Source organism: Ovis aries, chromosome X (assembly GCF_016772045.2).
Source record: "Ovis aries strain OAR_USU_Benz2616 breed Rambouillet chromosome X, ARS-UI_Ramb_v3.0, whole genome shotgun sequence".
Lineage (NCBI taxonomy): Eukaryota > Metazoa > Chordata > Mammalia > Artiodactyla > Bovidae > Ovis > Ovis aries.
This window is the reverse complement of record NC_056080.1, coordinates 54,853,359-54,866,132: the sequence shown is the minus strand read 5'-3', so window position 1 is coordinate 54,866,132 and position 12,774 is coordinate 54,853,359.

The window sequence follows — 12,774 nt, the reverse complement described above, 5'->3', positions numbered from 1 at the left end:
CAGAGTGGGGAAAAGAAATCCATAATGTTGACTAAGAATGAGCAGCAAGATGATTCTGAAGAAAAGCAGAGAGTAGGAGAACAGTCAAAATATGAGAATTTCAAGAAGGAAGGTGTAGTTGACAGAGTCAAATGTTGCAGGGAAGTCAAATCAAAGATGTAAGATGATTATTTGGGATTATGGGATTCATACTTCCGGTAAGATTGAGTAGACATAGTTTTCCTTATTCTGCCCGCTTGTTGTGCTTGTACTCAGTCACTGAGTCATGTCTGACTGTGACCCCATGGACTGTAGCCCACAAGGCTTCTTTGTCCATGGAATTTTCTAGGCAAGAATACTGGAGCGAGTTGCCATTTCCTACTCCAGGGGAACTTCCCGACCCAGGGATCAGATCTGCATCTCCGGCAGGAGGATTCTTTACGACTACACCACCTGGAAAGCCCACTAAATGTATCTAAAAACCCTGGAAATTTTCTATAGAACAAAAAGACTATTAGGTAGAGAGAAGAAGGCAGACCAGCTAGTAACTTTGGATACAAAGGAATGACATAGAGATGAATCCTCTGGACTGATTTCCGTTGTGTTTCATATATCCCAGCTTGGGTGTTAGAGAAGCCAACAACAATAGGTACAGGAAAAAAAAATGCCTAGAAAAGCTTGTTATCTCCAGACAAAAGACCAGGAGAGGGGGGAAATAGCAAGATAGAAAACTCCAAGTCAACACCACAGGAAAATCTGTGGACCACTCCCCTACCCACATTGTCAGCAAAGACAAAATGAGTGCAGAATTTCACCCTGACCAGGCTGTAACAAGGTACCCAACCCCACACCACCTCCTGCCAGGGAAGTGTCAGAGAGTGTGAGTGGGAAGTTGGGATTTTCATCCTCACCAGGAGGTGACGGGACCACCCTTTCAGGATGTCAGTGAAAATCACAGGGAAAACCTGGACTTTCATTTCCACTTGGCGGTGATGACAGACCTCACCCTCTACTTGCTGGAGTGATGTAAGAGGAAGCCTTGTGGAGAGTTGAGACTTAACAATGCTCCCCCTAAATATCAGTGGAGGCCTATAGAGAACCTGGACTTTAATTCTTGCATGGAAGTAATGGCAGCACCCATCCTTCCATGACACCAGAGCAGTAAAAACCCATGCCCCCCAACAAATTACCCCAAATGTCCTGGTTTCGATTTAAAAAAATGACTCTCATTCTAAGAACTAGGGTAATCTCCACTTGAATGACAACAGCCTATCAACAGACACCAACAGCAAGACGACACCAAGAGATGTTAGAATTATCAAAACAAATATAAATGTCAATAAAAATGCTTCAGTGAGTAATTACAAACATTCTTAGCAAGGAAATAGAAATTCTCAGCACAGTCTTTTGGACTCTGTGGGAGAGGGCAAAGGTGGGATGATTTGGGAGAATGGCATTGAAACATGTATAATATCATATATGAAACAAATCGCCAGTCCAGGTTCGGTGCATGATACTGGATGCTTGGGGCTGGTGCACTGAGACGACCCAGAGGGATGGTACGGGGAGGGAGGAGGGAGGGGGGTTCAGGATGGGGAACACGTGTACACCTGTGGCGGATTCATGTTGATGTATGGCAAAACCAATACAATATTGTAAAGTAATTAACCTCCAATTAAAATAAATAAATTTATATTAAAAAAAGAAGAAGCAAGTGGAGATTTTAGGACTTACAATACAATAACCAAATTTAAAAAGTCAATGGATGGGTTTAATATCAGGATAGAGAAGGCAGACGAAAGACTCTGAGCACTTGAAATCAGAGCAATAGAAAATACCCAATGTGAATAACAGACTGAAAACAAAGAAGGCCTCACTAACTTCCATGTTATTGGTGTTCCAGAAGGAGAGGGAAAAAAGGGTGGGGCTAAAAAAGTATTTGGAGAAAAATAAATGGCTGAAATTTCTTCTAATTTGGCAAAAGACACAAACCTACAGATTTAAGATGCTGCTGCTGCTGCTAAGTCACTTCAGTTGTGTCCGACTCTGTGCGACCCCATAGATGGCAGCCCACCAAGCTCCCCCATCCCTGGGATTCTCCAGGCAAGAACAGTGGAGTGGGTTGCCTTTTCCTTCTCCAATGCATGAAAGTGAAAAGTGAAAGTGAAGTTGCTCAGTCGTGTCCGACTCTTAGCGACCCCATGGACTCCTCCATCCATATGATTTTCCAGGCAAGAGTACTAGAGTAGGGTGCCATTGCCTTTTCCGATTCAAGATGCTAAGTGAACTCAAAACATCCATGCCAGGAAATCTGTGTCAAGACACATCATTGTAAAAGTTTTGAAAACTAAAGACAAATAAAAACAATCTTAAAGTAACAGAAAAATAATGTATTTCCTACAACAGAAAAACAACTAGAATAATAGTGAATTAACCATTAAGGTTGGGAGGAAGTGGCACAAGATTTTTTAAGAACTTAAAAAAAATAACTTCTGAATCAGAATTCTATACCTAGTAAAATATCCTTTAGATATGATGGAGAAATAAAGACATCCTCAGAGGAAGGAAACTGGGGCTAGCAGACCTATTTACCTTAAAAGAATGGCAAGGAAAGTTTTCAAAACAGAAAAGAAATTCTAAAATAAGGGATCTTGAAACATAAGAAAGGAAGGAAGAACGGCCAAAAGAGCAAAAATATAGGTAAATACAGTAAGCTTTCTGTTATGGAGAGAATGGTGTACTTCCAAAATTCATATGTTGATGTCTTAACCTGTAGGACCTCAGCATGTGACTGAGGTTCCATGAGATGGAACCTTTAAAGCGATAATTAAGGTAATATAAGGTCATATGGGTGGACACTGATCCAATGTGACTGGTGATCTTATTTATAGGAAAGGAGCTTAGGACATAGACATGCACACAAACAAAGAAAAAATCATGTGACTACACAGCAAGACAATGATCACCTATAAGCTAAGCAGAGAGGCCTTGGAAAAAACCAAAAATTAAAAAAAAATGCCTTGGTTTTGGACTTCTAGCCTTCAGAACTATAAGAAAGCAAATTTTTGTTGTTTAAACCACCCAGTATTTTGTTATGGAAGCCCTAGGGAGTTAATACACTTTCCCTCTCATAAGTTTATAAATTATACTTGATGGTTGAAGAAAACTGATAACACTGATGCTGTACTCAATGTATATAGAGGGGATATTTAAGACAATTATTTATAAATGTAGGAGAGCAAAGAACATAAAGAGAAGTAAGGCCTCTATACTTAACTGTAACTAGAAAAACACTGACACCAGTAGAATGTGTTGTTATACATGTATAATGGAGAGCTAAGATTAATCACTCAAATGCTATACAAAGAAGTGAACTTAAACTAAAAAGTTCAAATAAATTATAGAGAGGAAAGGCTTCCCAGGTGTTACTAGTGGTAAAGAGCCTGCCTGCCAATGCAGGAGACTTTAGAGACACAGGTTTGATCCCTGGGTCAGGAAGATGCCCTAAAGGATGGCATGGCAACCCACTCCAGTGGTCTTGCCTGGAGAATCCCATGGACAGAGGAGCCTGGTGGGCTACAGTCTACAGGGTCATGAAGAGTCAGACACAACTGAAGTGAATTAGCACAGCACAGCACAAGGAGAAAAACAGAGAACTGAGAAACCAAATAACAGAAAACCAGATTTGTTAAAAATAAAACTGTAAGCTTAAGAGCCCTAGTATCAATAATTACATTAAATTCAAGTAGTCTAAATATCTCAATTCAAAAACAGAGATTGACAGAGTGAATTGAAATAAAAAAATTCTAACTAAATGGCATCTACAAGAAACTCACTTCAAATATAATATATATATATATATATATATATATATATATGACGAAATTAAAAGTATGGAAAAAGATATATTATGCAAGCATTAATTAAAAGAAAGCAAGAGGCTTGCCTGATGACTCAGTGGAAAAGAATCTGCCCGACAATGTAGGAGACATTGCTTCGATCCCTGGTTCAGGAAGATCTTACATGCTGCAGAGCAACTAAGCCTGGGCACCACAACTGTTGAGCCTGTGCTCTAGAGACCGGGAACCAAAACTACTGAAGTTTGCTCACCCTAGAGCCGATGTTCTGTAACAATGAGAAGCCCAGTGCACCACAACTACAGAGTAGCTCTCCACAACTAGAAAAAAAGCCTGAGCAGCAACAAAGACCCAGCCCAGCCAAAAACAAACAAATAACTTTTTTTTTTTTAAAAGAAGAAAGCAAAAGGGGATAAGTTGAATTTATGTAAGGCAGATTTCAGAGCAAAAAATAAAAATCACCAGGAACAAAGAGGAATATTTGTTGTTATTCGGTCACTAAATTGTGTTGGACTCTTTGGGACCCCATGGACTGCAGCACACTAGGCTCCTCTGTCCTCCACTATCTCCCAGAGTTTGCTCAAATCCATGTCCACTGAGTCAGTGATGCTATGTAACCATCTCATCCTCTGTCTCTGCTTTCTCCTTTTGCCTTCAATCTTTCCCAGTGTCAGGTTGTTGTCCCCCCCCACCCCCCCAGTGGTTCTTTGCCAAAGTATTAGAGCTTCAGCTTCAGCAACAGTCCTTCCAATGAATATTCAGGGTTGATTTCCTTTCGGATTGACTGGTTTGACCTCCTTGCTGTCCAAGGGACTCTCAAGAGTCTTCTCCAGCACCACAATTTGAAAGCATCAATTCTTTGGTGCTCAGCCTTCTTTATAGTCCAACTTTCCCATCCTTACATGACTACTGGAAAAACCATAGCTTTGACTATATGAATCTTTGTTGGCAAAGTGATGTCTCTGCTTTTTAATTTGCTGTCTAGGTTTGTCATAGCCTTCCTTCCAAGGAGAAAACATCTTTCAATTTCATGGCTGCAGTCACTGTCCACAGTGGTGTTGGAGCCCAAGAAAATAAAAGCTGTCACTGCTTCCACTTTTTCCTCTTCTGTTTGCCATGAAGTAATGGGACCAGATGCAATGATCTTAGTTTCTTTATGTTGAATTGAGTTTCTTTATGTTAATTTCTTTATATTGAGCTGGCTAAGCCAGCTTTTTCACTCTTCCCTTTCACCCTCATCAAAGGACTCTTTGCTTTCTGCCATTAGAGTGGTATCATCTGCATATCTGAGGTTGTTGATATTTCTCCTGGCAATCTTGATTCCAACTTGTGATTCATCCAGGCCAGTGTTTCACATGATGTACTCTGTATATAAGTTAAATAAGCAGGGTGCAGTATACAGGCTTGTACTCCCTTCCCAAGTTTTAACCAGTCAGTTGTTGCATGTGCAGTTCTAACTGTTGCTTCTTGGCCTACAGATTTCTCAGGAAACAGGTAAGGAGGTCTCATAATCTCATCTCTTTGAGAATTTTCCACAGTTTGTTGTGATCCACACAGTCAAAGGCTTTAGTGTAGTCACTGAAGCAGAAATCAATGTTTTTCTGGAACTCCCTTGCTTTCTCCATGATCCAACGAATGTTGGCAATTTGATCTCTGGTTCCTCTGCCTCTTGGAAACCCTCCTTGAAACTCTTGTATTATTACAAGAGGAATATTACGTCATGATAAAATGATCAATTCATCAAGAAGACATAAGAATTCTAAATGTATAGAAACAAACCAACAAACTACATAAATACTGAAGCAAAAATTGGTAAAACTGAAAGAAGAAATAGACAAATCCTGAATTATAATTGGAGACTTCAAATATTCTCTCTTAGGAATCAGTAGAACAACTTTTCAGAACATTAACAAGGATTATAGAAGAACTCAACAGAATGTTTATACAGTATTTTACTCCAAAACATCAGCATATGCATTCTTTCCAAGTGCTCAAAGAACATATACCAAGAGAACCCACGCCCTGAGTTATAAAACAAACCTCGAGAAATGTAAAAGAAGTGAAATCATACAGAATTTGTTCTATGACTGCAATAGAATAAAACTAGAAATCACTAACAGAAAGACAAGTGTTTATTTCAAGGATTCAAAATGGCTTCATTATTTGTTAATCAAGCAATGTTATCCAGCACACTGAGGCTAAAAGATAAATATAAGATGTTCATATCAATTGATGTGGAAATACTGTTGACTAAATTCAACACTCATTCATAACAAAAACTCTCAGCAAACTAAGGATGGAGTGTGACATCCTAATGTTGATAAAGAAAATATACAAAAGATCCACAGGTAACATAATTGTTAAAGACGGAATGTTCTCCTAAGATCTGAAACAAGGCAAGGATTTTTGTTCTCACCATTGCTATTCAACACAGCACTGGAAGTTTTAACCAGTTCAATAAGGAAATAAAAAGCATACAGATAGGAAAGGAAGAAATACAATTTTCTCCTTTTCCAGGAGACATGATTGTCTATGTATCAAATCTCAGGGAAGGTGCAATAAAACTCCTGGAACTAATCAGTAAGTTCAGCAAATACATAGGATATGAGGTCAACTACAAAAGTCAATTTTGTTTCTATACACCAGCAATGAGCATGTAGAAACAAAAATTTAAACTACAGTACCATTTACAGTGGTCTTCCCAGGTGGTGCTAGTGGTAAAAAACCTGCTTACCAATGCAGGAAATGCAGGTTTGATTCCTATATTGGGAAGATCCCCTGGAGGAGGGCATGGCAACCCACTCCAGTATTCTTGCCTGGAGAATCTCATGGACAGAGGAGCCTGGCAGGGTACAGACCATAGGGTCAAAAAGAGTCAGACACGACTGAGGCAACTTAGCATGCACACATGCACCATTTACAATATCACTCAAAAATAAAAATTAAACACTTAGGTGTAAATCTAACAAAACATGTATAAGATTTGTATGTTGAAATTATAAAATACTGATGAAAGAATTAAAAAATATATTTAAATGGAGATATATACTGTGTTCATGGATTGGAAGATTCAACCTAGTAAGGATGACAATTCTCCCTAAAGTGTTATATACAGGTTTAATGCAGTCCTTATAAATCCCAACAAGATTATTTGTAGACATTAGACAAATTTTTATTTTATATGGAAAAGTACAGGCTCTAAGATAGTTTAAAAATTCTTTGTTTTTAATTGCCTCAAACTGGAAATAATCATAATATCCTACACAGATGAATGGGTAAACTATCATATATTTATACCATGGTATACTATTTGGCAATGAAAATGAATGAACCATTCAACAACTTGGATGGATCTCAGAGGAAATGTTTTGAGTGAAAAAAGCAAATCTCAAAAAGTCACATACTATTTGCCATTTATATAACATTTTCAAAATCACAAAATTATAGAGATGGAAAACAGTTCCATGATTAACCAGTTAAGGATAATGGAGGTAAGGAGGTGTTTGGAGTGTAAAGGAGTAGCATGATGAAGACCCTTATGGTGATGGTGTAGTTCTGTATCTTGATGCTGTGGTTATTACAGGAATCCACATGATATGATGAAATGGCACACACACATTGTACCAATACAATTTTTTATTTTTATTTTATACCATAATTAAGATGTGATCATTGGGGAAAACTGGGTGAAGGGTACGTGGTACCACTCTATAATATCTTTGTAATTTCCTGTGAATCTGTAATTAGTTCAAAATAAGTTAAACAAAATTTTGAAAAACCAAACAAACTTTGCCCAAGTAGTCATTGGAGACATTGAAAAGGGCCATTTCAGTAGAAAAGGAGATGTTGAAGGTAGAGAAGAGAGAAAAGATAATGGAACAACATTCTCGAGGAAGCAAAATATGAGATAAAGGGCACGGATAGAGAAATAAACCTTGGTTAGAAGGAGATACCTCTTTTCCCCTGAGGCATGAGGGATAAGGTTAGGGTAGTTGCAGGTGAAGATAAGTTTCTAGGTAGAGAAATAAAGTTGGGAGAATTTCTATCCTGATGACCTCTGCTTTCTTAGTAAATAGGAGGCAAGTTCATCTACTGAATATATTGGGAGATATGGTGGGTAGGGAACTTGAAGTACTTGGTGAAAGTTTCAAACAGCCACTGATGGTACTGAAAAAGGAATATGAATAGGGTAGCATGGGAAGATTTTCTGGTCATTTGAAGATCAGGCAAAGATTGGAGATCAAGATTTTTTTGTGTGATTTTTCACACAAAAATCAGGTTTGTGTGATTTTTCTCTATCACACTCAGCCTAGGATAGGTGAAGAAAGGGCAGGTGACCCTATAAAAGTTTGGTTGCTAGGGTGCAGTGGAGGGACAAGATGGAAAGGCAGTGTCAGAGAGAGGACAGTAAAGAGGTGAAATTTATTGCTCAAGGGTTATATGCTGTTTAAAGGAAGTAACAAAGTTTCAATGAGCCTGAAGAATTAATGTCCTAGAAGTTAAGGAGTGAGAGAGTTAGAAACATAGGAAAGCATGGTCAGATAATAGGATATTCAAGTTCAAGTTTCAGAAATGGAACAGTTCCAAGTGCTAAAAAAAAGTCTAAGGTGTGGTTACGATTGAAGCAAGAAAAAGAGAAGGTCACCAGAATCTATTATACAGAGTGAAATAAGTCAGAAAGAGAAAGACAAATACTGTATATTATGCATATGTATGGAATTTAGAAAGGCAGTACCAACAGTCCTACATGCAGGGCAGTAAAGCAGACACAGATGTAAAGAACAGGCTTTTGGACTCAGTGGGAGAAGGCAAAGGTGGGATGATTTGAGAGAATTGGACTGAAACATGTACACTGCCATATGTAAAATAGATGACCAGTGTAAGTTTGATTCATGAAGCAGGGCACCCAAAGCCAGTGCTCTGGGACAACCCAGAGTAATAGGATGGGGGAGGTGGGAGGGGTGATCAGGATGGGGGAGACACATGTATCCCTGTGACCGATTCATGTTGATGTATGGCTAAAACCATCACAATACTGTCAAGAAATTATCTTCCAATTAAAATAAATAATTTAAAAAAAAAACAGAAAAAAAGAACTGTGAGGCCACATGGATTAATGAGTTAGTGACCCTTGAAGTCCCCTGAGGATGGCGCTGAACCTTGTATGAGACAGGAAGTAACTAGGGGTAGGTTCCAAAGTCTTAAATAAGTTTGGAAGAATGACCAGGAGGTTTTTGCATGGTATTGACCACTTGCTGAAAGAATAAACCTCAAAAAATGATTTTTTTATATGAGGAGTAGTTCTTTGGAAGCAGCAGTGGAGAATTAGAAAGATCCCTGATACCATCTCCTGACTATAGCACACTTAAAAGGACTTAAGGAGAAGTGGTATTCTTAAGTGAGATTCATTCATGCATCTGTACATTCATTCATGTGATAAATTGCTACACATCAGAGACTGTATACCCTGATCTGCCTGGGGTCAGTCCTGGTTCATGCATATTTCACTGATATAATTGTTAAAAATTACCCCTGTCACTCTCAAAATGTTCCAGTTTGGATGATAAATTATATGGTCATTCTAGTTATAGAGTACTTATGGCCTGGTTAAGAGGAAAGATTTTTGTGTCTCCTTATTAAGTTTTCCATCACATCTGATTTCATTTACATGTTTGGGGATGCTCATTCACCCTATTGGGAATCATCAAATTCCCTCATTTCTCCAATTGTTGAAAAAATTATCAGGAGAAACTGTCTGGCACACAGATATGCCCTGCTTGTAGCATTTCCCTAAGTTAAAACTTCCATAAATAAAGAAAATGAAGTTAGCCTGTCATGGCTAACACTTGGTAAGGCCTACTTATTTTGTTTTAATATGTTTTTAAACTACCAATACATTTAGAAATATGGACCTGGGTTAACATCAGAGACACTGGTCAATCATTTGTGGAACTCCCTTTCCCCTATTTTTTGAAAGTCAAAATTATATTTGCCAATATCCAGTATTTTAGAATTTTTCCCAGACTGCATTCCTGCTTGTCACCCCCTCCCCTTCAAAAACCCTTTAGTTTTCCCTTTCTGACCTTGTGATATACAACCAACAATTTGACACTTAGCTGACCTTAAGTAATTTCCATATTTTGCTTTCTTGCCTTGGGGACTTTGCACATGTTATTTTCTTTGCCAGGAATAGCCTTCCACCCCTTTCTAGTTCTCTCTTTTGCCTTGTTAATTGCTTGTCCTTCAGTCATTGCCTTAGCTATCGCTACCTCTCAGAAGTCTTTTCAGCCTCCAAGAAGCATAAAAATGTCCCCTCCTTTATGTTCCTATAGCACTGTTTCACTCTGTGATAACTTTTATCCAGTGTCTATAATGGTGTGTTTACTTGTCTGTGTCTCTCACCAGATTATGAGTTCTGTGAAGCCACAGACTTTGTCTTGTTTATCATTGTATCCCTAGCCACCTTGTGCAATGCTTGCCTCGCAGCAGACACCTAACACACACACACACACACACACACACACACACACACACACACACACATAGAATAACTGAATGACCAAAAGTTCTAAACCAACTTAAGATGTTTTCTTTTCAACTATGAATATACAATCAGGATCATGGAGTAGACTATTTTAAATGAGGTCTGATCTGGAAAACCCAGGCCTTTAGTAGCCAGATACACTTGCTAGAGCTGTTTTCCTCACCTACATAGGATCTCCTTTGGGAGAGCAAATTAAACATCATGTCTCATCTACATCTCTCACAGACTTACATAGTATGGAATACATAAAAGCATCTCAAAAATACTTTTCAACTTATAGATGATATTAGAGTGTCATTTTGACTGCATGTTATTTGGTGCTGTTTCCATTTAATTACTTCAGGTAATGAGATGAAAAGCCCGTTTCTTGCTATTGTCATGCGAGTGTATGTTCCTCGGTTCTTTGTCTTGTCACAACAAAGATTTGGAGTGATGGACATTAAAGCCTCCTCGGCGTGTCACAGCTCTCAGGTCTTGGATAGATTTATAGCTCTCAGGTCTCGAATGGACCATGTTATAGCTCTTAGACAAATCAGTGTTACAGCTCAGTGTTACAGCTCTATTTTACTTAGAAGATAGCAGGAAAATCCGTCTTCGAGGCGTGAGGGCACATTGATCCAAAGACACGAGGAGAAGAGCGCCCCAGCGTGTGGGAGAGAGAGAGATAGTTAGCTTTGGCTCCTTTATTTATATGTTTATCTCTCCCTGGGCCTGTCCTATGTAAATTGGGCCAGCCAGGAGTGTTGTTTGTTTTACCTGAGGTCCTCACTCTGGTCCTCGGACCTTCTTTTGTTCCATTTTTGCGGACTTTTCCCTTCCTTGTCTTGTAGCCACTGCCATTTTGGACTCCTTTTCCCTGTTCTACCTACCTAACACTATGATGGCCAGACCTTTCTCACAGGCATTTTTCTCTTTTGTTTACACCTATTTGTGGATCTATCTACTTCCTGATTCCTGGAGATGAGTTTGGGGGTGGGAGATGGCATTTGGCTCTGGTGTCTCTTTGTCCCAATTATCCTCAGTTCTAGACCCACACAGATAGCACGAGTGACCAACTGTATGGGGAGCACTAGTTCCTGACCTAAAAGCCCACAGTAATTCATTAGGCAAATACCTTTCCCTTATGAACCACAGCATCTTTATCTGTCAAGGGGAGGATTCAATTAGCTGGTTTCTTAGTTCTAAAATTCATCTGATTCTTTCCTTTGTAGCTTTACTTCTAACTCCACAATAGGCAGCCATCACTGAGGTTCCAGCTTACATCAAATTCTGTCATGCCTCAGATTTGAATCGTATCAAATAGATCCCCGGGAAGCATCCCAATGTGTGAATTATTAATGTTCCCACCACACAGTCTCTGTGTGAATATTTACTTAATATCACTGGGTATCCAGTCCTGACAACAAATCATCATTTGAATGGTTTACTGATGTTTTCTCTTCCCTTCAGTGATTCTGCACATGTCTTTCTTTCACCTTGAGGATTGTGTAATTCTTTCTTCTCCCGTGAGACTCTGATACTAAACAGCAAAGGGAATGTCAACATCTGAATCTCACCTTTAATGTTTTTTTTTTCTATTCTTTTACAGATTGTTGCATTTTCCTCTATTCTCTATCTTTTTCTACCCCTGACCCCCTCAAGTCATTCCCACACCTAGAAGCTTGTCTTTTGCCCTCCCCAATCCATAGCTCCAAGCAGCTGTAGCCACAGTTTTGCTCAATGAAGTTCTTAATATGCTTCCTGATTTAGTTATTTCCCGGGGGGTGTGTGTGTGGGGAAACTTCCCATAGATATTGGCTCTGTGCTCTGGGGCTTGATCAGCAGCTGTTGCATCCTTCACCTTCTCTCTGGTCTTTGCTATCCAGTACTCCACTCACTTTCACCCTTCACTCTCGCCTCTTATCTCCCTTCCCCTCCCCCTTCCTCTCCTCCTTTCTTTTCCCACAACAGTTGCTTCAGGCTTGGTTTCAGCCAACACTTTTCTCTGCCTACAGGTTGGAGAAGCTCTTTGCTTTCTCTGAAATCTTCAGAGCTAACCCCCATTCATCACCTCTGCTAGGGGTGGGTGCTGCAACATTGATTTAATTCAAGATGTAATGAAGTCAAGCTGCAGAAAAACACTTAGAATGGTAATTCTCTAGCTTGTTACAAACCACTCTCTGTACTATTTTGCAGGTTGGAAACTTGTGAAGGGAGTTGTGATCAAGTATATGCACCATTTCTTATTCATGATAAGGTTGAAGAGTGCCCACTTCAATTAGTGTATGCCTTTCTGTAAGCTGGGGTGTCCTGGTCAGCTTAATCGGCCTCTGGAATGATGAACTCAATTCCAAATGTGTGGGGAAATGAGTTCCGAATGAGTTGAATTTCATCGAGTGGCATACAGCAAAGGAT